The 24,774-nt window shown below is 49.9% G+C and overlaps 1 protein-coding gene and 1 long non-coding RNA gene across 2 annotated transcripts in view; one reads left to right on the top strand and one right to left on the bottom strand.

Moving 5' to 3' along the window:
• HIVEP3 (HIVEP zinc finger 3) overlaps positions 1-24,774 on the bottom strand; it is a 503,676-nt gene that overhangs the window by 93,269 nt on the left and 385,633 nt on the right. The window contains exon 4 of the mRNA XM_060140364.1: positions 4,895-5,092. The gene's annotated coding sequence lies outside the window, so the exon portion shown is untranslated. The remainder of the gene's footprint in view (positions 1-4,894; positions 5,093-24,774) is intronic.
• Positions 1-24,774, top strand: part of LOC132514885 (uncharacterized) — a 449,815-nt gene that overhangs the window by 265,719 nt on the left and 159,322 nt on the right. The gene's annotated exons all lie outside the window — the stretch shown is intronic.

Genomic DNA, 24,774 nt, shown 5'->3' with positions numbered 1-24,774 from the left:
TTTATCCCCGAGAGGCCTTCTCCAGCCCACAGCCTCCCGAAGCCACCAGCCTGCCCCTCCCTTCCTTGCACCCTCCGAGGGGAAGGCAGGGGGCCTGGGAGCCAGGACTCCTGGGTTTTACTCCTGGCTGTGTGGGCTTTGCCTCGAATGCCCAAAGCCACTGCCCAACACCAGTCACCACCTCCTTGGGGCCTTGACATCTGTCCCCATCCAGGTCACTCACAAGCACTGCACACGCTCACGTGCACTCCTCCTGCATAAACCAGCTTGGCATGCTGACCCAGAGGACCCCTCGGCCATCCCTCTTCCTCTCCCCTGACCAGATCTGCTGAGTGGCCTCAGAGGTCCTTGGCATGATGATTAGAAGCGATTTGTAAGAGCCTTCCACACTCTCCCCCCACCATGTCTATGAGCATATTTTAACCTTCTGGACCTCTTCTTCCAAGCCCATGGCTGGAAGTTATTAGAGCAGCTCCGGAGAGCTGTGTTTAAGTCACCAACAGCTGTTAGGAGACACCTCCAGCTTTGGCAGGAGCTCCTGGGGCTTCTCTGTGTTTCCCAAGTACTTTTCCCACTACTGACCACCCCCCTGCTCCCTGCCCCGTGACCCTCTCCACCATGGACAGCATCCCCTCACTTCTCTCCTCCACCCTCTTTCACTACCTACTCCTCTGCCTCCCAACCCCAACTCTCAGCATCCTTAGCTCCTCCGTTATCCTTCAGCACAGAAACAAGAACCACTAATATTTGCCGAAGAGGCGGTTTGCAAACGGTGCTCTGCAGAGGTGTTTCAGAGGTTCTTCAAATGTCGTGTGAGAATTCTATTCTAAAAATATAGTCTGACGCCTATTAAAACTGTTACGGAAAATGGACCCGAACTTCCCAACATGTTCTACGGCACACTGTAACACGGAGTCGAGCCAACGGGGGCGGCCGGCTGCACGTGGTTTGTACAGACCTTGGACTAAGGCCTGGGTGGATCCTGAACTTCAGTATTGAGATGTGTCTTCAATTAGAAAGACTGGAGCTTCTAACTGGGTATCTTTATGTTGTTGTTTTAAAAATTCAGGACTATACACACTTCTGTAAACCACACGAACAAGTACATGCTAAAGCTTTCAGTGATATGAGAACGGATTATCATGAAGATGTCATAAATGATTGTGTGCTGCCTGAGTGCTGTAGTAAGAAGGAATCCAAGAAAATGTTTGACACCGTTAGTGATGCAAACCAGAATTCCCTTCTCCTCCTCCCTAGATGTCTACATAACATTGAACTGAAGATCATCCTGGGCCGCAAGTTCAGCTATGAGAAATCTGTTACCAATTCACATGGTCTCATTTAGAATTTTCTTAATATCGTGGAACCGAGCCAAACAAAACAAAAATGACGAAGCAATCCTGGATGTTACAGCTGATATTCCGATACAATGATCGTCTAAAACAGAGATCGGCAAACTGCTTCTACACAGGGCCAAATAGTAAATATTTTTGGCTTTGTGGGACAGACAGTCTCTGTCACAACTACTCAACTCTGCCATTAGAGTGGGAAAGCGGCCATAAATAACGTTTAAACGAATGGCATAGCGGCGTTCCAATAAAATTTCATTTACAAAAATCAGGCGGCAGCCTGGGTTAGGCCCACAGGCTGTAGTTTGCTGACGCTTGATCTAGACCCTGAGCTTTCGATGTTTTTATGCATCAAAGCTGAGTCATTGCTCTGTTAATGGATTCTCATAATAAATAGGTGTTAACATTTTCAACTTAGAAAATAAATGTGTGTTAATAAACTACCACTTTAACTTCGCATTCCATGCAGGATTTGACTTTTTAAAATGGTTTCTAAAACTATAAATGTTTGAAAACTACTAGCAGAAAGCTTTGCTACTAAGAAAATGCTTTCACAGCCATCTTCAAATTAGATTCATCTTCCAATCGCTTATTCAAAAATTACCTTAACTCTGGAGAGAGCCCCAGTCCAGGCCTGTACTAAAGGCGAGGGGCCATGACTCCACAACTCCTTGCTCTGAAATAATTCCAACATACCCGTTCCCAAGCCTCAAATGGTATTAATGGCCCCCCCCCCCGGCATGGGGGATTCTGCAAGGCCGCGGAAGACCGGCACGCGGCCAGCTCCTACCTGGCACCCCTGCCTGCCTGGGCCCGAGCCCTCCACCTCATTCAGATGCCATGTATCCCAGCCCCCCCACTGGTGGCTGGGGCAGCTGTGCCAGCAGTGGGCCCTGAGTGCCTGGACACTCCAGAAGCACTGAGTCAGCACCCCATTAATCACGTATGCTTGGATTCCCCAGAGGGAGCACGGGAAGGGGTGGGGACCAGAGTTCTCACTGGAACTGACAGCTTATTTCCCTCTGGGCCAGTCCCATCCCCTACAGATGCTTCCATGCAGCTGCCAGGGCCCCCGTGGACAAAAAGGAGAGTTTGAGAGGGAAGTAGGGAAGGGCAAGCGCCAGGTCTGGGGAGGATTCCCCCATCTGTATTCCCCATGACAGTGTCCCCATTTCTCTGCTTGCAACACTCAGAAGTTTCTACTTCCGGCATAGTTCAAGTATCAACTGCACACCTAGCTGAATAAATTCAGACCCTGCCCTGAGACCGCTAGGGGAGGAGACCACGTACAGCTAACTCTGATACGTGCACAAGGAGACAAATGCTAAATCGAGGTACAACGAGGTATCCCAGGATGCCGAGGGAGGGGGACCCATTCGTTCGTATTATGGTGCTGCTGATTTCTATTAAAAGGTAGATACTCTTGGGGGAGAAGTCCTCCTTGAAGCTGTTACTGCCTTTCTTTCAGAAGCCTCTTAGAAGAAAGTACTGGGTCTTTTGTAGCCAGAGGTACTGCTCCTTACTAGCTGTGTGACTGTCTTTAAATTACTGGACCTCTCTGTTCTCAGTTTCCTGTACAAAACAGGCAACAGAACCAGCCTCACTGTGGTTTCTGCAGGACTCAGTCTTGTCTGCAAAGCGCCAGGCCCCATGTGCAGCATCAGCCCTTAACTTCACCCTGACTCTCTCTTAGGAACTCATGTACCGGGACCAGATGGCACAGTATGGCAGACGTGGCACAGGGCTGCAGTGAGGAGGGTGGAGTGGTGGTCGAACTGCCTGCATGAGTCAGAGGGCTGCTTATCTTGGGGAGCCCTTGCTAGGTGTCTGGCAACATCCCAGGGCCTCACCTGTATCTCGCCAGCAGCCCTGTAAGGCAAGAGCCATGACTCTCCCATTTTCCAAGGAAGAAAGACGAGGCAGAGAGTCTAAGCAATCTGCCTCCCAAAGCAGTAAAGGCTGGAACTGGAATTTGAGCTTGGGAAGATCCACAGCCTCCACTACTAGGTACCCCATCAAACACGCCCTCAAACCGAGGCTCAAATGCCCAGTCATCCTTCATCGGAGTCCAGGGGGTGATTCCTCCACCTCCTCTGGAGAACCCTGATCACGGCCTGGGTCTAGGGGGGTCCACGTGGTACGGCAGAGCTGTGGGCAGAGGCCCAGCCCCAGCCACCGGACCGTTCAGACAGCTACAGAGATGCTGTCTCTGAGGGCTGCCTGAGTCCCCGTCCTCCCCCCTGTAAGTGAGAACACTTCTGTTTGGAGGAAGGGAATGAGCGCTGCTCACAGCACACCAGGCTGGGAAGCACCCGCTGGGACTCGCGGCTGAGCCCACAGACCCAAACACAGGACAAGCATCTCCAGGGGCCCCAGAAAGAGGCCCCAGAGCACCCAAACCTTGGCTGCATCAGAATAAAAACACAGATGCCTGTGTCCCCACCTCCAGACAGCATGCCTGGGTGGGTCAAGAAGTCCATTTTGTTTTAACGGAGGCACTCTCCCCCTCCCTCTCCTTCTCCCTGGGTGATTCTGATGCACTCCACAGCCACACGAAACATCCAGAGACATATTCCTGACCCAAAGAGCTTCTAACACCACACACCTAACCTGAATCACAGCCTGAACTTCTAACCTGAAACCACAACTCATACCTGAAAAGCTAAAAACAAATCAAATGGGCATATATATAGCCATGCTGGGGCCCTCTCCCAGGGCCATTCAGGCAGTCTCTCTGGAGATGGGACCCTGCTAGTGGAATTTTTAAAAACTCCAGGTGATTCTAATATGCAGCTCAGGCTGAGAACCCAACATCCTTTCATTTCTTCATAGCCGGGAGGGCCCTGAAAGATGTTGCTCTGTCTTCAATACCCACTGTGATGTTCTAACTAGGGAGGGGGTGGCAGGGCCTCTTTAGGCAAGAGCCATCCTGGGAGGCAGAGGTGGGGCACAGAGAAGTGGGTGGAGTTGGCCAGCAGGACGGCATGGTGAGGGTGGCACGTAGGGAGGCCGTGGTTCCTTAAGCAGTGGTGTTGCCAAGGACAGAATGGAAACTGAGGGACTGGGGAGACAGGACTGCATTTTGGGGGAGACAGTGTGGGGCAGTGAAAGAGTGTTGGCCCTCAAGGTTTCTACCCGTGACCAAGGAAGTCCCGAGGACGTCCAACTTTCACAGAGGCTCGAGCAAGGCAATCATCGTCACCATCATCATCCATTTGAAAGAGGAAGGACTCTGGCAAGCTCGGGCAAGAAAGACCACATGGGGCTTCCCTGGTGGCGCAGTGGTTGAGAGTCCGCCTGCCGATGCAGGGGACGCAGGTTCGTGCCCCGGTCTGGGAAGATCCCACATGCCGCGGAGCGGCTGGGCCCGTGAACCATGGCCACCGAGCCTGCGCGTCCGGAGCCTGTGCTCCGCAACGGGAGGGGCCGCAACGGTGAGAGGCCCGCGTACCGCAAAACAAAAACAAAAACAAAAAACAACAACGGAAACAGAAAGACCACATGGAGTGCCCAGCAAGCATATTCACTGGCCGCCCGTTTCCTACCTGTGCTGAAGCCACCACTTCCGATGACCGAAACTAAAACGCTGCTCTCTTTGAAAACCAGCGTTCATGTCCACTCCTGCAGCAGCTGCCTCCTCTCACGCTCTGCTCTTCCCTCTGGAAGGGAGAGCTCTCCTGGCCAGTGTCGCTTGAGGTTCCTCCATGAACTAGTTTGAGGCTGCCGGGTTCGTACCCCGAATCCTGCAGGGGACGGTCGAAAAACATGGTCAAAGAGTTTGGTCAACTTCTTCAGACATAGAACAGTGTCTGCCTGGTCCCAGGAGCCCAGGCCCCAACTCCTCCCAGGCTGCTTGTCTTGGTTCCAGGCCAGAGCCCCGTGATCCCTGGGGAGACGGTGTGGCGTGGTGGCCCTGGCGCCTACCATATTCTACCTTGTACCTGGCACCTAACTTCTATGAGTCGCTATTTTTTCACCAGTAAGTAGGCAGAATTCTAAGACGGCCCTTAGGTTTCCTGTCCCCCCTGGTGTATGCATCACGCATAATCCTTAGGCCTGTGAATATCATGGATTTTACTCTCACAATTAGGTTCTGTTATAGGGCGCACTTGACCTTAAAATAGGGAGGTCATTCCCTGGCTTGACCTAATTGAGAAAGTCCTTTAAAAGCAGATTTCTCTCTGGTTGGTCACAGAAGAGGAAGTCACAGGGCTTAGAATCAAGGGGAGGATTTGACATATGCACTTGCTGACTTGCAGGTGGAGGGGGCCGTGTGGAAAGGACCTGAGGGCAGCCTCTTGGGAGCTGAGGGCAACCCCCTGCTGACTCCCTGCAACCACCTAGGCCCTGGATTCCAGCAATCGAATGAGCCTGGAAAAGCGGCATTTCCCCCGAGCCTCCAGATGAGAACTCAGCCTACGGATACCTTGATTTCAGCCCTGAGCAGAGAACCCAGCCACTCCGTGCCCGACTTCAGACCTATAGGACTGTGAGCTAACAAAGGAGGGTTGTTTGAAGCCGCGGTGTTGGGAGTAATTTGTTCCACGGCAAGAGAAAAACCAAGACAACCTGCAAAACTGACCCCTATTGGGGCCTGGGTGAGAATTAAACGCAATAATAGACATAAGTGTGCATTGCATTCCCCAAACCGTGAAACAAAACAGAGCATTCAGGGCCAAGGGAGGCAACAATGTTTACCGCACCAGTTTTTAATAATCAACTTATCAGGCTGTGGTAAGACTCAAACAAGAAAATACAGAGGAACATGTTTCATGATCTAGAAAGCTGTTCTAGTCGAATCTAGCATGGCATGTCACATCCACGCTGCTGCCTTGAGCTGTACTCTGGTGTGTCTGCTGGAGGTGGTGTGGAGTGGTGGCTGAGAACAGGGCACCTAAGGCCGGGATACCTGGGTTCCAGCCCGGGCCTTCTCCTCATTACCTCTGCTTTGGAAAGTTGCTGAGCCTTGCTGTGCCTGATGAGGGGGGCTAAGAATGGCAAGTACCTCCCAGGGTTTTAACGATTCAGTACATGTAAAGGGCCCAGACCCATGCCTGGCACGTGGTTCAGCCCATGTCATACTATGGATACCATTCCAGTGCATCTAGTGATCTAGGTCTGGGGTAACCTGCACGCAGGCCTGGGGTACTGTCACCTTCCTTCTCTTGGGCACCATGCTTTATATTGACACAGTCTTGGAAAAGTTAACGTTTTGGCAACTACATCCTACTGCTGATTCCTACAAATGCACAGCTAACCAAAGCCCCTCTGCTGTCCCCTCCCTGCTATACCTGCTGCTCTCAAATCCAGCCAGCCCTGTCCCACACCCCAGGGCAGCATCGCACCACCACACAGCGGAATGGTTGCACTTGCTCTGTGGCTCCTGTCTATGATTTCCCAATTCTGTTGTCCAAGGCACCCAAACTTTTCACCACTCCATGTTCTTCCATCATCTCCAGATCTGACCTCATGCCCTCCAACAGATCTCAAATTATTAATAAAAACAGCTGGCTCTATCCCTCCGAGTATAGAAACACCAATGTCTCAGAACATGTTATTCTATAAACACGGTCCACAATTTCCCACCTCTGAGCCTTTGCTCACATGCTACTCCCCTCCCCCCCATAACCATGTCTACCTGGCCACATCCTACCCATCCTTCCTCAGGAGGCTCATGCAGCTCCCGCCAAACTGGACTTAAGTCCTGCTTCCCCAGAATGCCCGGAGCACATCTGCTGGCCTCTCAGGGTAAGTAACAGCAGCCCCTGTGCACAGAGACTCCAGGAGTCTTAAAGCCTCGGTAGACAGCCTACACCTGGGGCAGGTTGGTCTGACTCATCCCCCCACCCCTAGAGCCAGGCATGGTGTGTCACACACGGCACAGAACGATTCTCTTTAGAACCTAATTCGGCCGTTCATTCATTTAACAGATGTGCGTTCAGTGCCTACTTGGGGGCAGGCTGGGTAGTAGGTCCTGGAGATAGAAGACAGCAAAAATTTATTCCCTCCCTTCAAGGGGATCACAGTTGGGGTAGGGATGGGTGAGGGGCAAGACATCAAAGGAATGTATTACAGCATCGCTGGATTTAAGCTGCTACATGGTGAAGGCATAAAGAAAAGAGCAGTCACTTCTGAGGGTGTCTGAATGTGTGAGAAAGAGAGAGGGTATCTCAAACAAAGGAAGCAGTGTAAATAGACAGGAGATCCCAAACTGACCGAAGGTTCGAGAAACTGCACACGGTCCATATGGCTGGAGGTAAAGGGCAGTAATAGCTCATGAGGGAAGAGCTGGGCAGGGAAAGAACTTGGTATAGGGCTTCCCTGGTGGCACAGTGGTGAAGAGTCCACCTGCCAACGCAGGGGACACGGGTTCGAGCCCTGGTCCGGGAAGATCCCACATGCCGCAGAGCAACTAAGCTCACGCGCCACGACTACTGAGCCTGAGCTCTAGAGCCCGCGAGCCACAACTACTGAGCCTGCGTGCCACAACTACTGAAGCCCGTGTGCCTAGAGCCCATGCTCTGCAACAAGAGAAGCCACCGCAATGAGAAGCCTGCGCACCGCAACGAAAAGTAGCCCCCGCTCGCCACAACTAGAGAAAGCCCGTGCGCAGCAATGAAGACTCAACGCAGCCAAAAATAAATAAATGAAAATAAATAAATCTATTTTAAAAAGTATAAAAAAAAGAATTTGGTATATGAGATAGTCTGGACTTGATCTTGTAGGGGAGTGAGGTCACCAAACCGTTTTAATCAGTGAGGTAATGTGGTCAGGCCCAGGGGTGTGGTCAGAGGAGAAGATGGGATGAGGTGGGAGGAGTGAGCCACGGCTCTCCTCTTTCATTCAGCGTAACCTAAATGCCACTCCAGCCTCTGGTGGCAGGTGGGAGAGCCCGGCGGACACACCCGCATTGGGGTCACCAGGAATGTGACACACACTTGAGGTTCTGTATGGCAAATTGCGCCCATCTGTCTACCTCTTCTCCCCCAGACACCACTGAAATGAAAAGAGAAATGCACAAGTAAGAACAGATCCATAGTAGCACCAGCTGGCCAGCAAGTCTGAGGAAAAGCAGACAAGTGGGAGGGACAGAGAGTGTAATCAGAGCTCCGCCAGCCTCACCCAACATGGGCAAGGGAGAGGCCCACCTGCCAAACACCCAGGAAACTCACACAGAGGCAGCAGAGTTGGGGCAGAGCAGGAGGGATGGAATTCCTGATATCCGAGGATAATGAGTGAATCCTTCAGGTGCCAGAGAGACCAAAGTGGGGGTGGGCGGTGGGGGACAGAAACCACCTGCCCACACACCTTACAGTCTTCCTGAGGATTACTTAGTGCTTCCACGAGACTCTAGCCCTGGCAAATGGCTTGACTGTTCATTACTGAAACATGCTGAGGGCTCCATAAGCTCTTTGAATCCCTTGCCTTGCCTCAAAATTCCTCCTCACTGTTTCTACCCGTCTGCGACTGCTGTATTGTATTTCTTACACAATCCTAGTCAACCCCCACGCTGACATACCCATTTTAAAGACTTCCAATCCTCAACAAATCCTGACCTTGCCTCACTCCTCCAGATACGCCAAGGCTCCGTGGAGGTGAAGTTCCCCCTTACCCAGTGAGCAATAAACTCGGCTTCCTCTCTGACAGTCTCTATACAAATTCTGAGAATCAGATTGACTCTGCACTTGACATCTGCATCATTAACTGCTAGAGGGCAACAAAGCCAAGACTACAGAGCTCTGAGGAAAAACGGTTAAAGCCCTAAGATCCCTTACTCAGCCGAGTCTCAAAGCCAAACAGAGAAGCACTAAAAATAGGACGCCACCCACTTATCTTTTCTTAAAAAAAATTACTCCAGGAATTACTCCAACAAAATAAAGACTGTATCAGAATAAGTAATTCAAGAAAGGTCAAGACAGGATACACAGGAAACAATGATGAACACCAGGAGTACAAAAACGCACAGTCAAATCTAAACAAATGTTGATAATAATGGTCTCATCTTGTTGGAAATTAGATACCATTTAATTCTTGACATCGACAGAGAAGTATGGGTTTTATTTTTTATTTAAGGGTAACCATTTCTGAAGAAAAATAAGATACAGACCTTTTAAAACACTGTGGGAGGGAGCAAAGAAATTCAATTATTCAGCAAGAGTTAGGAAAGGGAAAAGAAAACAAGAAAGGAAAAAGTATAACAAACAAAAGACATAAAGTAAGACAATGAAAGTAAGACCAAACATATCATAAATGCAAGAATGTGAGTAAATGAAATTACTCTAGGACAGATTAGATTGGGGAAAAAAAATCCAGCCATATGCTGTTTGGAAGTAACACACAAATTGATAAAGGTTGAAATCAAAGAAATGGCAAAGAGACATCAATAGGCAAAATGGTAACAAATAGAATGCAGGAAAGTCAATATTAATATCAGTCAAAATGCAAAACTGTTAGAATAAATGGGGCATTTTATATTGCCAATGCGTCTGTTTCTCCAAGGAGAGACAAAAATCATGAACCTTTACCGTCACCCTGGACAACAGAACCATAAAGTATATGAAATAACACATTCTTAGGACAAGAAGAAGGCAAAACAAACCAAAAACCCAGGAAACATCTTGAGATCTTGAGCTCATTACTCAAAATTTGATGGTACATGTAACCTTATATAAGAAAAATACAGAGGATTTGAAGATAGTAAGCTTAACTTCATTTATATTCAAGAAACAAACACCTTTATCTCAAATGTCTCTGTAGTAGACAACAAGAAAATCTCAAATTCCAACATGGATATCACAGGCTCAGTTCTCAATACAACAGAATTGGAAACTAACAAGGAGGAGAGAAATAACCCCCCCCCCAAAAAAAAAGAAACTGTGCACAGGACAATTTAAAAATGCTTTTCTGAATAAACTTGAGTCAAAGAGGACAGCAAAACTGAAACTGTAGAATATTTATAAATGTACAACATTGAGAATCCTACTTTAAAAACCTGTGGAATATAACCAAAGCTGCATTTAGAGGAAAATACAAACCTTAAATGCTTTTATGATAAAAGAAGAAAGATTGAAACTAAATGAATTAAGCATCTAACCTAAGAAGCTGAAAAAGAATAAAATAAACCAGAAAAATCTAGAAGGAGGAAATGAATAAAATTGAAAACAAAAATGAATGAATGAGAAAAGTACAGCAACCACAGCAAAAGAAATTAGTTCTCTGAGACAACAACACGGACAAACCACTGGCTAATCTGACTAGCAGTGAATAGCAAAATCACAAATAAGCATTAAGAAAGGCATTGTAATCATGTGTATTAACACTGTTTTAAATTTAAGAGAATGTGATACATAACTTGATGTCAGTGAATCTGAAAATTGATGATTTTCTAGAAAATCATAAATTGTAAAACTAAAGAAGAGGGGGAAAATCTGAATAGATCAATAACAAAAGAAGAAACAGAAAAGGCTACCAAACATAGAATTCCAAATTAGTGAGAAAGAATGGATTACTTAAAGAGAGCTGTGACAACTGGCTGGTTGTATATTCATTTGACAAATATTTACTAAGTGCCTACTATATGTTAGGCACTAGTCTGGGCACTGGATATGCAGCAATGAACAAAACAGAAAGGGTCTCTGCCTTTGTAGAGCTGAGGGTCAAGCCAGGGGAGATGATCAGGAAACAAACATGCAGGTATAATAAATGGCATGACAATAAAATGGGATACAGAGTGAGGGAGGGTGTAGAATTCTATTTTAAATAGAGTACATGTACCACACTTACAACAAAATTTATTCCAATTAAAGATATAAACAAAACATATAAGCAAATCCATGAAAACACCAAAACTATTAGAATATTTACATAATTTAGTGTTGGAAAATAATGTTCAAAGCCTGAAGTAGATCTCAGTGCTCTTAAAGGAGAAGATTAATAAAACTGACTACATAAAAAAATTAAGCACTACATACAACAAAGACCCTATTAACAGTTACAAAGCAAATGACAGACTAGATATGAACATCTGCAACATATATAAAACAGGGTCAATACCTATAATATGTAAAAAGCACCCACAAAACAATAAGAAAAGATGCACAGCTAATGAAATGGAGAGGGGAAATAAACAGATCATTACTCAAGAAATTAAAATGTGTAATAAAGATGCAAAGATGCTTGACCTCATTAATAATTAAAGGCTATATGCTAAAAGTCAATGTCACCTTTCCCCCCGATTTGACTGGCAAAGAAGAAAATGACAGCTAACCATCCAGTGTTGAAGAGAAGGATTTACCAAAATGTATGTTGACCCAGCAGCTTCACAAATGCACACACACAAATACACACACATCTTACACAACATATGCACAGATGCACACACACACAATGGCTGCAGCATTATTTTTATCAGTGAATATGGCAACACCCTTAATACCCATCAGCAGGGAATTGGCCTAATAAGTAAATGATGATAAATCCACCCAATGGTATAATAATGGGACAATAACTTTTCTTAATTAAAAATATATACTCCTACCAATAATAGAGATTTGTTGTGACTTTATCTGTGTGTTGAATATTGGGTTCAACACTTCTCACGGTGACCTCCCTTACTTTTCACAGCCTGCTCGATGGGAGGCACTATTGCTGGTCCCATTTTCCACATGAGACTTAGTGAGGCGAAGAGACCTGACACGTGGTGAACCTTGGTTCCTGTCTGACTCCGGAGCCTACACACTTACACACTTAGCTGCTATACACACTTCCCCTCAATGGGACGGTGTGAAAAAAGGGGAAAAGCAACATCACAGACACACACATATCTGTGTAGCTTTTAATGCCACAAAGGACCTGCAGGATTAAGTAGTCACATCCTAGGGGTGGGACTGTGCAGTGAGTGGGGTTCAGAGCAGGCCTTTTCTTCTTTATACATTTCTATACTGTTCTTCTTCTTCTTTTTTTTTTTTTACAATAAGCATGTATCACTTTTAGAATTTAAAAATTTCAATTTTAAAATGATATAAAACTGTCTTCTTTTTAGAAAGCAGCTGAACATGGAAGGCCTACTAGAGCAAGAGGGGCCCATCTGCAAGGTGACATCCACCCAGGGCAGGAAGGACCAGGGCCAGCTCCTCTGCAGGCCCCACCCAAAACCACAAGGAGGGAGGCCTGTCCTCTCCCCTCCCCACCCTCCTTGTGGAACCAAAGCATCACAGCACGGCCTCCACTGGCAGGTGGAGGGTGCCTCACATCCGGCCTGGGCACTGGGGGTTGGTATCACTGCAGGGGAAGTTCAGCTGATGAAGGGTTAAAGAAAACCCCCGACACCTGCAGGGGCCAGCCTCACTGGGTAACAACACAGTGGCTTTCTAAGGGCTGGCAGGGGAGCTTGGGGGCTTGGGTTTCCAGCAAGGGACCTCACACCCTGATCCCAGAGAAAGTAGACAAGGCCCGCTCTGAGGCCACGGCTGCGCTCCTGACACACAGACTGTCCCTCCACTGTGAATGGGACATCTGCACATGGGGTTGGCACACGGATAAGCTGAGTCTGATCTGCTTGGGGCGGGGAATTGTGGGACGGATCTTTCTAATTTTTATTTTTATTTCTGTTACGGTGGCCTGTAAACCAATAAGAAAACACAAAAATCCAAGACACCGGGACTCACATGGCAGAATCACATGGAATAATCTCGGGGGATCATGTGGGGCTACTTAGCAATTGGGAGGGGAAATGGGGAGAATTACTGCCTCATTTACCTAACACCAGGGAAGCAGCACTGGAAAGCACAGAGAGACAGCCCTGATATCACAGGAACTTGGTTTCAGACCCTGGTTTCACCCATTAATAGCTGTGTGGCCTCAGCTAAATTACTTAACCTCTCTGAGCCTCTTTCCTCATGAGTAAAAAGTGAAGAACATTACCCCTCCCTGGGTTTGTTGTGAGGACTGGATGAGACAACGTGTGTGAGAGACGTAGCGTGGACCCAGCATACAAAAGGCACTCAATTAATGCCTGTGCTCTTCTTCAGTTACAGTGGGAGACCATCCAAGTCATCCTCCCTCCGTCCACTTCTCCTCTTTCTGGATCCTGTTCTGGGGTTGGCTCTGCAAGGTTTCCTGCCTCCTTCCCTGTGGTAGGCTTCGGGCTCTCCCTTTCCTGGGATGCGCTCCTTTGCTTCTCGTTTCTGCATTTCAGTCTGAGAACACTGCCACAAGCACTGGACAGCTCACGGGCTGCTTCTGGATCCTTCCTGGTTCCTCGCCCCATTCTCCAGACGAGAAGCTGCTCTCTCCCGTGGAGTAGTGAGTGAGGTGTCCCAAACAAGAAAGATGAGCAGAAAGAGAGGCAGTGGAGCTCAGAGCCTTTGATATGGACAGGACATATTTTGAGAAGACCTGGGAAATGTTTTCCAGTAAAAGCAGAGTTTTTAAAAATAGGGGATGGTGATATATTTCCATTCGTATTGAGGACAGAAAAAGAGGAACTTCAAGTGCAGAGTAATGGATTCCGTTTAGTGATAGGCAAGAATATCCGGTCCCACAAACTCTATATGGGGATTAGCAGGAGAAACATCCACGGTTTTAAGACACTGCAGGGAAGCGGGGAGGAGGGCCCTGAATGCACATAGAGGGCACCTAGCCCAGGAGTCTAAGAGAATAAAGGGTGGCAGGAAGAGAAAGTGCAGATGAAGCCCCAGGGCCTGCACGTGAGGTTGAGGTGCTGACAGCTGCCAGGGGTAGAAGGGTAGAGGAGTTGTTTCCTGCCATACCAGGCCACACCTAGTGATGGCCCTCTCTCACCGGAAATCTCCTGCAGCCGGGTGCAATAAACAGCCCACTGGACTGGTCCATCTTTGAGGTCCGGCTGCATCCAGCCACCTTGGACAAGACACTCCCTGTCACTGGGCTAGACCCCAGGGTGCAAAGGTGAAGAAGGGCTGGCCCCTGCCACAGGGTGTTCTCGATCAAGTAGGGAAGACGGGCCAGAAAATCAGTGGTTACCTCCCTTCCTCCCAAGGATCTCCAAACTTGGGCTATTTCCCCACAAGAAGGCTCAGCACATCTCCCCAGTTTGTAGAGGCAGAAGGGAGGGGTAGGGAAGGAAACCCACATTTGTTGAGTGCCTACCATGTGCCAGTGTTGTCCTTCTATTATCTCACTGTCACCCTGATGCTACCATCTGACAGCTGAGGAAACAGAGAGATGTGGACAGCCTTGCACAGCAGAAGGAGAGCCCCAGGCTTCAGTGTTAGATAAAACCAGGCACCACTGGTCTCTGTTGCTGTGTGGCTTCAGGCAAGTCACTTAACACTTCAAGTCTCAGTCTTCTCATCTCTAAAATGGGAGCAACAGTGCAGAGCTTGGGTCGGTGTAAGAATTGAATAATACAGAGTCAACTTTCCAAAAACTGGCCTTCTCCTCTTCCTCTTTTGGTTATTTTTGATCTTTTAGCTTTACTTATATTTACAATGATTTTGTGTGCTAAAATAAGATTTCAGATCCCATAACAAGACTGATGCAACTTATTGACAGGGAGGGCACGGGGGAAAAAAAAGCAGGTTGAAGCACTGGGAGACACTGGGGACTGCAAACCCTCAACAACTGGTCCGCAGAGGGGAGGGGCCCCAATCAAGGCCTCCGGAGGAGACTGAGAACCAGGGTGTGTGTTTGGAGGAAGAATTGCTTTCTGCACCCACATGGCTACCTCCTTAGCTACGAGGGGAAGCCTGATGACCCCGGGCCCTCCAGGTATCCAGCCAAGCTTCTGGTCTAGATCGCCACCTGTCCAGTGCTGTTGGCTTCCTCCCCCACCAGCTCAGAGCCTCAGGCAGATAGAAAAGGCTGTGCCAAAGGAAACTGTTTGCTACAGAGCCCTCTGGGTCTGCTCTTCTGTTCTTCCTTTTTTTGGACTTTGTAGCTGTTTGAGTGGGTACCTTTTTCCATAGAAAGTTTCCATTGCATCAGTTATTTACATTGTCACCTCCTATATGTAGGCTGTTTTGAATCGGTGAACCAATCAGGCCCAGAGGGGCCCCCACAGCTTATTGGGGTGAAGAGCACCAGGGTCACCCCTCAGAGCCAGACAGCCCCACCATTCCGGGGGGGTCTGACAGGTGGGAGAAACCATTCCAACCCTGGCAGGGACACCTTTCATCTGCTCCGTCCCCTTGGGAAGCCATTTCTAGGGTGGAAGTTAAGAGGACAGGCCCCTGGGTTCGAATCTCTGCCTCTTCCACTTCCTAGCTGTGTGACCTGCCTAGGCAGGTTATTTACCTAACATCTCTGGTTGCGGTAAACTAATTTGTAAAATGGGAATAACAGTAGCACCCGCATGGCTGGACTTGGGGAGACTCAGTTCATCCACGTAAAGTGCTTAGAACAGTGCCTGGCCTAAAGCCTCAATAAACGTCAATAAATATGGATAGAGTCCTCTTTTTCCGTCACCCTTGCTAAGACCTCAGTAGTCATCCCCTCCTCTGGACCAGTACATAGCAGTGTCTGAAAGGTCACCCTCTCCACTAGGCCAGATAAACTGACACTCAGCTCTCACCACGCCCCTCCCTGTACCAAATTCTTCAGTGGTTCTTCCTGGAGAGTAAAGTCTACACTTGAGATCTCCTCTACTAATAGCCAGGCTGCCCCTGACATCAATGCTCCCCTACAGAACACCTGCTCCTGCCAAACTACCATGCTCACAGTTGGCCTGCTTCTGTGCAGTTTTGCCTGTCTGGAATGCTCTTCTCCATTTCACTGTGGCCAAATCCAACCGCATCCACCCATGTGAGCCCAGCTCATATGCCACCTCCTCCATGAAGCCCACCATGCCCTCCCCTCTCTGGCCAGAAATGATCTCTCATTTATAGCACGTGGTCTCTTTATTGTGGCCTTTCCCTTTACTCCCCTGTAGATGTGGAACATAATACTTATGCAAATGTTTGTCAGCATCACAGACAAACCACATGACCTTTGAGGACAGGACTAGGATGTGTGTGACACATCTCTGTATCACTCACAGAGCTTTGAGCGTAATTCATGACAATGAACGAGGGGATAAACTGTGAGTTCTTTCAGTTCACCACCCCTGAGTGTAGGTGTGTGGGTGAAGATGAGTCAACAGCCCCAGAGCATCCACATGTTCTCAGCTCTCCTTGAGGGAACCAGCGGATGGGGTGTTAGTCAGGACCTCAGGGGGCTCACAGCCCCAGACCAGCCCTGGCTCTACTGCTGTCCCAGGTAAGCAGCCCACCACCCAGGATGGAACCCTGAACCTCAGCACAGGGGCCTTGCAAAGCATCCGAGGTATCCTGAGAAGTCCAGGAGCTGCGGCTGACTGCTCCCTTTCCTGCACCCCCTACATTCCATATGTCCCCAGGTTCTCAGGGAATTGGCTCCGTAAGAGTCTCTGAAGCCCCTGGACTCCTGTCCACCCACTGCCACTGGGCCCACTCTCCCCACCGCGCAGAGGGATGTTTCTGCGACCCAGAGTAAGCAAGTACCACGGTGCGCCATAACCACTTCCAGTGCTTGCTGACCGCCCTTAGAAATCCAGGTTCCTTAAGTGGGTATCAGAGCCTCTTCCCCATACGGCCACCGTGACCTTCCAGATTCGCCCAACACCTGACACTCTTCCTTACTCCTTGCTCTTCAGCTACCTAATACCTGGACACGCCACCTTCTTCCCAGGTTCCAAACCCTTCTTCAGGAAGATCCTCCCTCCCCTCTCTGCCAGGCGAACTCCCACCCATCCTTTGAAAGCTCGGCCCTGGTAGTTCCTCCTTCTCCACCAGCCCCTCCACTGTCCAGGGACCGGGCTGGAACCCCCTTCTCTCTTGCTCCTGACCCTCCAGCCAGAGCTCTGCTGCAACACCGACCCCACCACACTGGGATAGTTATCTTCCTGTGTGTCCGTCTTCCCCACAGACGGCGAGCGCCTTTGGGGCAAGAACAACGTGTACCGTCTGTGTACCTCCGGTGCTTGTTAGCACAGCGCTTGGCATGCGGAGTGAATGAGTGATGAGTAACAGCCAGTAAACACACCCCCACTGGCCTGCCTTCCAGGGTGTTGCCCCTGACATCACCACATTCAGGAACTCACTTTCCAGGACAAGCAACATGTCACTCTGCCAAACCAGTAGGTCCATGGTCCCCAACATTGCCCTTTGTGCAGCAACCTAGGACCCCAAACAGCCTGAGGCTTACCTTTGTGGTGGCTGCACATCCTGGGAACCCGGAGATGGGCTGAGGCTTCGGGCGGTTCCAGGAGGAGGGGAATCTGAAGGGCGTTCCACCTCTGGCCACTCGGAACCAAGACCTTCCATGCTGTTGCCTCCCTCCTGCCCACCCTGCTCACCCCTTGTCCAGACTGTGCCCGCCTTCCTATCCTTTTACTCTCACCGGGGTCACCCTCCTGTTTCCCTGACAGGTCGTCTCTACCTACTGTTCCTTAAATAGCTAAATTCCCAGAATATGGGGCAGGGTGTGGGGTGGCACAGGAAGCGGGCAGGACCCCAGCTCTGCCATTAACCAGCCATGTGACCAAAGACAAATCATGTTCTCCTCTAGCTCTCAGTTTCCCCTTCTGTCAAACCAGAGACTAGAACAAGCCCATCTCTAAGGACCCCTTCTCTTTAAACTCCCTGCCAAGGAGTTGATTTATTTACCAGTCAGAATAATTCTTCCTTATTTAAAAAAAAACAAACGAGTACCACGTGTCTTTCTCTGTTTCTCCTGAAGGCCAGGATGGCTCTCTCACTCAGGAAATATGTTAGATGGCCTTTTTTCTTTTTTTTCAAGAATTTAAATCTTTATAATTAAGTTTTCAACTTATTGCAACTCTACAATGCATTCTTTTTTTTTTAAACATCTTTATTGGAGTATAATTGCTTTACAATGTTGTGTTAGTTTCTGCTGTATAACCAAGTGAATCAGCCATACATATACATATATCCCCATATCTCCTCCCTCCCACCCTCCCTATCCCTCCCCTCTAGGTGGTCACAAAGCACCGGGCTGATCTCCCTGTGCTATGCAGCTGCTTCCCACTAGCTATCTGTTTTACATTTGGTAGTGTATGTATGTCCATGCCACTCTCTCACTTCGTCCCAGCTTCCCCTTCCACCTCCCTGTGTCCTCAAGTCCATTCTCTACATCTGCGTCTTTATTCCTGTCCTGCCCCTAGGTTCTTCAGAACCTTTTTTTTTTTAGATTCCATATATATGTGTTAGCATACGGTATTTGTTTTTCTCTTTCTGACTTACTTCACTCTGCATGACAGACTCCAGGTCCATCCAGCTCACTACAAATAGCTCAATTTCGTTTCTTTTTATGGCTGAGTAATATTCCATTGTATACATGGGCCACATCTTCTTTATCTATTCAGTTAGATGGCCTTTTGATTCTGGAAGGAATGCCCTCACTTGGTGACAATTTCTGTGTCCTCATAAACCAGAGACTTAAAACGCCCCTGCACACACTGGACCTTCTTTTCAAATTTAACAGTTGGGTGAGATAGGTCTTTCTCACTCTTGTCTTACAGATAAAGTGAGGTTCAGGGAGGTGAGGGGCTTGCTAAAGTCCCCAAACTAGTGTGTGGGAGGGGTGCTGCTGGCCCCCAGGACATCACACCATGGCTGCCCAGGAGCTGGCCTTGCCTGACAGACAGGCAAGGTACTTTAGTAAAGCAACACCCACCTCCCCGTGCTTTTCCATGCGCTTTCTCCATGCCTGTGGAAACATCCAGAGATGTGCAAAGCCATGCAGTGCGCTGGTGGCAGGGAGACACCTAATTCCTAGAAGCCAGACTCCTTCCAGGCCCACCATTCTAGAAAACAGGTGATGCCGAGAGCTGGACTTTGTCCAGGCAGAGAAGCTTTTATTTCTGAAGATTCCAGCCTATTCTGCCATCACAGGACTCCTTGCTTTTGAACCCTGTCCAGGACAACAGGCGCTCTGCCCCCCAAGAGAGGGCAATGCCTCATTCCTGCTGGTCTCCCAGGCCCTTCTGGCTGCAGGGCTCCTCCTCTGAGACTCCCAGTGAGGGCTGACTGCATGTGATCTGACTATCAAACAGGGAGGGAAAGAAGGTGAGGGCCCAGAGCCCTGGAGAAGAAGGAACGAGGGCTGCAATTCTGGGCCCTCCTTCCAGCCTGTTGTTTTAAACACAATGATGGTGGTTAAAACCAGTACTCATGATTTTGTACTGGTACTTTAAGGATATACTAGTCCTGTCTTCCAAATTGTACTGTAACCTCCTTAATGGAGGCCCCACGATAGGACTGCTACATGCACTTGTGCAGTGCACAACCTGTACAACCATTCACAGCCCATGACTTCCAACCCCTGGATAGCATTCATCATCGTTGTAATTAAAGAACGAACTGCCTCATTACTTGTTCTTTCCTCACAGAATATAAATTCTCAGGCGAGGACCAGACCCTGCTTGCCTTGTTCCCAAACTGAAGCCCAGTCCCTAGCACACTATTAACACAGAATAAGCACTCCATAAATATATGCTGGAGTAATAAAGTCATTCAGCCACATGCATTTAATTGGAAGAAGAGCGGACCTGTCCTGGAGCTGAAGGGGAGAGACCTGGGTTCTGGTCCCAGCTCTACCGCCAGCCCCCGCATGTGCCCTGGAGCAAGGCATTCCACTCTCTAGGCCTCAGTTTCCTCGTCTATTAAGGGAGTGTGGGGTTAGACTTCCCTACCACGTTTGCGTGACGCTGAGGGGGAGGACCTCCTGAAATTTTGCACCCTGGGCACCTCACTCGCCTCACCCACATCCCAGCCCTGATTCTCCACATTTTCTCTAGGCTTCCCCAGGTCTAGGCACGCGGGAAGTGTCTAAAACAAGGGGAGAAGGGCTCCAGGCAGGGTGGTGACATATGCCACAGTGGGAAGAGGAGCTATTACTTCTGGACTCAGCTCTCAAGAGAAAAGTAACACTGACAGCCATGCTCACCGGGACAGCAGTGCTGTCAAAGGCTTTCACACCAATCCTGTTTCCCTCCGGCCTCTCCATGAGGAAGGAGGGACGTGATCAGCCAAGGGCTGGAGTTACCAGGACCGAACCCCAGGCACCCTGTGTTCAAGTCCAGGCCCTTTCAGCGCACAGCACAGAGCGTGGCTCCGACCAGCTGGGAGCACAACCGACTTCAACAGGCAGAAGTCACTAATTCTCCCCCTAGGTGCTGGCACTGCCCAGCGAGTGGCTGGGGGGGGAGGGGTGTGGGAGCAGGGGCAGCAGCGCGCTGGTGGCTAAAGCGGACAACGCCAGGTCCCCAAGTGACAAGCCCCAGGAGTGGCACCAAGTGTCAGAGGAATGAGAAGTCCCTTAGAGGGGACAGGACAGGGAGCCTGGAGGAAAAAGTGGGGACAGTCACTTGGCCACTCAGAGAGCAAGCCGGCCAGAGGGGACCCGTGTCCAGAGCGAGGCAACAGGCAATGATCAGACCTCAGGAAAACAAAAGATCGTGGCTGCAGCGCTCCTCTCTGCGGACCTCTCCCCATGATAGTCTCAGCCTCCCCGGCCACTGCCTGCTGCTGCTGCTGTAACACACAGCCATCAAGCGCAGCGGCTTAAAACAATGCAAACGCCTTCTCTTACAGCTCTGGAGGTCACAAGTCCGAAACGGGTCACTGGGCAATAATCAAGGTGCTGGCAGGGTTCTGTTTCTTCTGGAGGTTCTAGGGAGAGTCCATTTCCTCACCATTTCCAGCTTCTTGGGGTTGCCTGCTTTCCTGGGCTCATGGCCCCCTCCTCCATCCTCAAAGCCAGCCATGGCAGTGGAGCCTCCCTCACATCACATCCCTGATGCTGAGTCTCCTTCCCCTTCCACATCTAAAGCTCTTTGTGATTGCACGGGGCTCAGGTGGACAATCCAGGATAATCTCCCTATTTAAAAGTCAGCCAGGGACTTCCCTGCTGGCAGAGTGGTTAAGAATCTACCTGCCAATGCAGGAGACATGGGTTCGAGCCCTGGTCCGGGAAGATCCCACATGCCGCGGAGCAACTAAGCCCATGTGCCACAACTACTGAGCCTGTGCTCTAGAGCCCACGAGCCACAACTACTGAGCCCGCATGCCACAACTACTGAAGCCCGCATGCCTGGAGCCCATGCCCCGCAACAAGAGAAGCCACTGCAATGAGAAGCCCGCACACCACAACGAAGAGTAGCCCCCGCTCGCTGCAAATAGAGAAAGCCTGTGCGCAGCAACAAAGACCCAACACAGCCAAAAATAAATAAATAAATTTATTAAAAAAAAATTCAGCTAACTAGCAACCATAATTCCGTCTGCAATCTTAATTCCTCTTTGCCATGTAATGTATTCACAGGTTCTAGGAATGGGGATGGGGACGTCTTCTGAAGGCCGTTTTTCTGCCTACCTACCACGCTGAACAGAACACATCTCCCCCAAATACAGCTCCAGGAGAAAGGCAGCCCAGGCAGAGAGAGAAGGAGATGGGGGCGGAGTGGGGTGGGGAGCGGGGGGGGGGGGCAGACACACACTCTCACCCTGCCAGCAGCAGTGGCGGCAGCTTCCTGGCTGGCTGCTTAGTGTACATCACTCTTGAAAAACTCGTCATGTTTCCACACTGAACTGGGCACGTGCAGTTTCCACAGTGACTGCAGGAGCAGAGCCAGAAATAGTCCCACTGAGATGGAAAACATCCCCTCCTCGGTGCCACTCACTCTCTCACTCTCACTGTCCCCAACCCTGTGGCACTGTGGGCACGGGAGGTTCTAGCAGGTCCCTGCAGTGTCCCAACCTTTCCTTCTCTGACCTCTCGCCACCAGCACTGGGAACCACTGGGCACCCCCGTGGGCTTGAAGCCCGTGATACTCTGATCCTGCCCCGTCCTTGGGCCTCTGGGTTGTGACTGGGCCCTGCCCTGAGGTAGCAGGTCTCACAGAAGCAAGCAGACAGAGGCCCACTCACAGCAGCTCAGCTGCTCCCCGCCCTGCCTCTGCTCCAGGTGAGCCCTGCCAGCCTCTTCTGAATTCCCACTCTGGGACTCCCACCTGGGAATCTTGGTCGAAACCATGCCCCTCACTCCACCAGGGAGTTTCTCTCTTAGAAGATCTTACCCCCTGCAGGGGCTAAAAAATTTGTTGAAATATATAGACTCATAAATATCCGGGCCTCACCGTCCACAGCACTCACTCATACGACATGGCGTTTCTAGGGCCCTGGGAAATCTCTGCCATGACTGTTAACTTCTCATGTTTTACATCCTATCCCATCAAAGGAAAACAAGAGTCACCATGCCTTCTATTGATACATGCGAGGCACTGTGCTAAGTATTTTGCACGCACTAGTTCATTTCATCCTCACCTCATTTGCTATGGTCCCCATTTCACAGGGAAGAAACTGAGACTCAAAGAAGGGAAGCAACTTGCCAGGCTCACACAGCCAGAAAGTGGTAGGGCCCGGACGGGAGCCCGAGGTGCCAGAGCCCAAGGCTAGGCTGTAGCCACCTGTCATGTTGGGGGGCGGGGTGGCCGGAGGACGCACACAGACGACCCACGCTAATGCTAAATGAGACGTTCCAAATTGCCTCCTGGAAAGCTCTGAACCAGTCCAGGCCTCTCCAGTTTTGTCTCTCTGTACATACCGTACAAGATTTTATTGGGGCCACAGAGAAGTGAGAACTTTCCAAAGAAGTTTGGAAATCACCGACCGTAGCCAACCCTATCCTGTACTGGCGACAAGCCCGAGGCTCGGGATAGATGTGACTCGCCCAGCAGCAGGGCAGGCCTCCGTGCCGGAACCGGAGAGCTCTGCCCATTTCTCCTGGTCCTCGAGGGAACATCCATTTTCCACCATCCAGCCCTCTGCGCCTCTTGGCACAGAATTTAGAACCAGATGTGGTGTGAGTCGTGGCCCCTGCTTTGACAGCGCAGCAGACTTGCCGGCTTGGCGGTGGGAACGTGGTCTCCGTGTCCTCGTCCGTGAAGCAGGGTGTGTGTGGATGCACAAGGGCAGGCACAGGCCTGCTGTGAATCCGCTGGGATGGAGAACAACAGCTCTCAGCCCTGAGCCACTGTGACCAGAGACGGCAAAAGCCCTACACTGAGACCCGAAAGGCTCACGCCAAGTCCCAGCTTTGATGCCTCCCACTGTGGACCCTGAGCCACCCGTTTGACTTCTCTGAGTCTTTTTCTTGGCGATTAAAATGTTTCCGTAAGGGGTCCGTATGAGTTTGAGATGAGGTAACACTTGGAATTTCTGGAGGCACGAGCATCCCCTCAGGGGTGGAATCCAGACTGATGCTACAACTGTGGGGAGGGTCCAGGAATATGCATTACCCGCCCCTCCCCCCAACCCACCCCAGAATTCCATTGCAGGTTGTCAACAGACCACACTTTGAGAAATCACTCTAGAAAACGCTCGGTATGTGTTTGTAAAAGAGACGAATCCGTGAACATCTGTTGAGCTGCACATGGCTGCTGGAAGACATGGGCTGAAGGAAATAAGTAATTTTCTCCAAATACACTTCCTGTGAAGCCCAAACGATGGGAACTGGGTTGAGGCTTCTAGGACTGGGAGGATGATGCAATAACAGCTCCCTTCCCAGGGGAGCAGACATGAACTCTGCCTGTCAGACTGGGAGAGACCTGGCTGGAAGGTCATGCCCGGGGCCTCAAGGTCAAACGTTGGGTGGGGTGTTCCAGGGAGCCCCCTGGGGACTAGTTCCAGAACCCGTTCTCTTCGGCATCTCCATGCAGACAAGAAAAAAAAAGAACTGAAAATATGCTCATTAAATCTGCATCTGGCACCCAATTTGGCAGGGTTGCCAAAATTCTGTAAGACTAGAATTAAATTAGCAAATTGGAAGTGAAATGATTTTAAGCAGACATGATGGAATTCATCAAAGCCAGGTGGAAGCTAGTGGGGGAAGGGACCCAGGAAAGCCCACACACCCGCCTGGGAGTGGGAAAGCCTGGCCGTGAGCGGCAACAGAAAAGAAACAAAAGCAGTGAGCAGACCTGACCCAAATGATAAGATTCACCCTTGGAATGTGCTTGGTGACAAAGCCGGCCCCACGCTGGGAGGTGGTGAGAGGCTCCTTCTGGGAGACAGGAGGTGTGGCCGGCAGCAACCAGTGAAGGAAGGCAGCCTTTTACAAGGAGACCAAGAAGAAAGGACCCAGGGAACGGCTGGGAAATGAAACAGGGTGGGTTCCCCAGACCAGGGGCTCCATGAGGGCAGGCACTGGGGTGGTGCACACAGCGCCTGGTGTGCTGTCCAGCCTGTGATCACCATTGCGTGTTGACTGAGCTCGCGGTCTGGGGAAGACACCGGGATGGACTCAGAGGGGCAGGGTAGCCCAGAGTCTATGGAGGGAGGGCCAAGAGGACAGAAGCATTTATTGGGTACTTAGTAATCATCAGGCACTGTGTTAAATGTTTGCCAAGCAT

Source organism: Lagenorhynchus albirostris, chromosome 2 (genome assembly GCF_949774975.1).
Source record: "Lagenorhynchus albirostris chromosome 2, mLagAlb1.1, whole genome shotgun sequence".
NCBI lineage: Eukaryota > Metazoa > Chordata > Mammalia > Artiodactyla > Delphinidae > Lagenorhynchus > Lagenorhynchus albirostris.
Note: the sequence above shows the minus strand (reverse complement) of the source record. Positions and strands in the feature narration are given on the sequence as shown.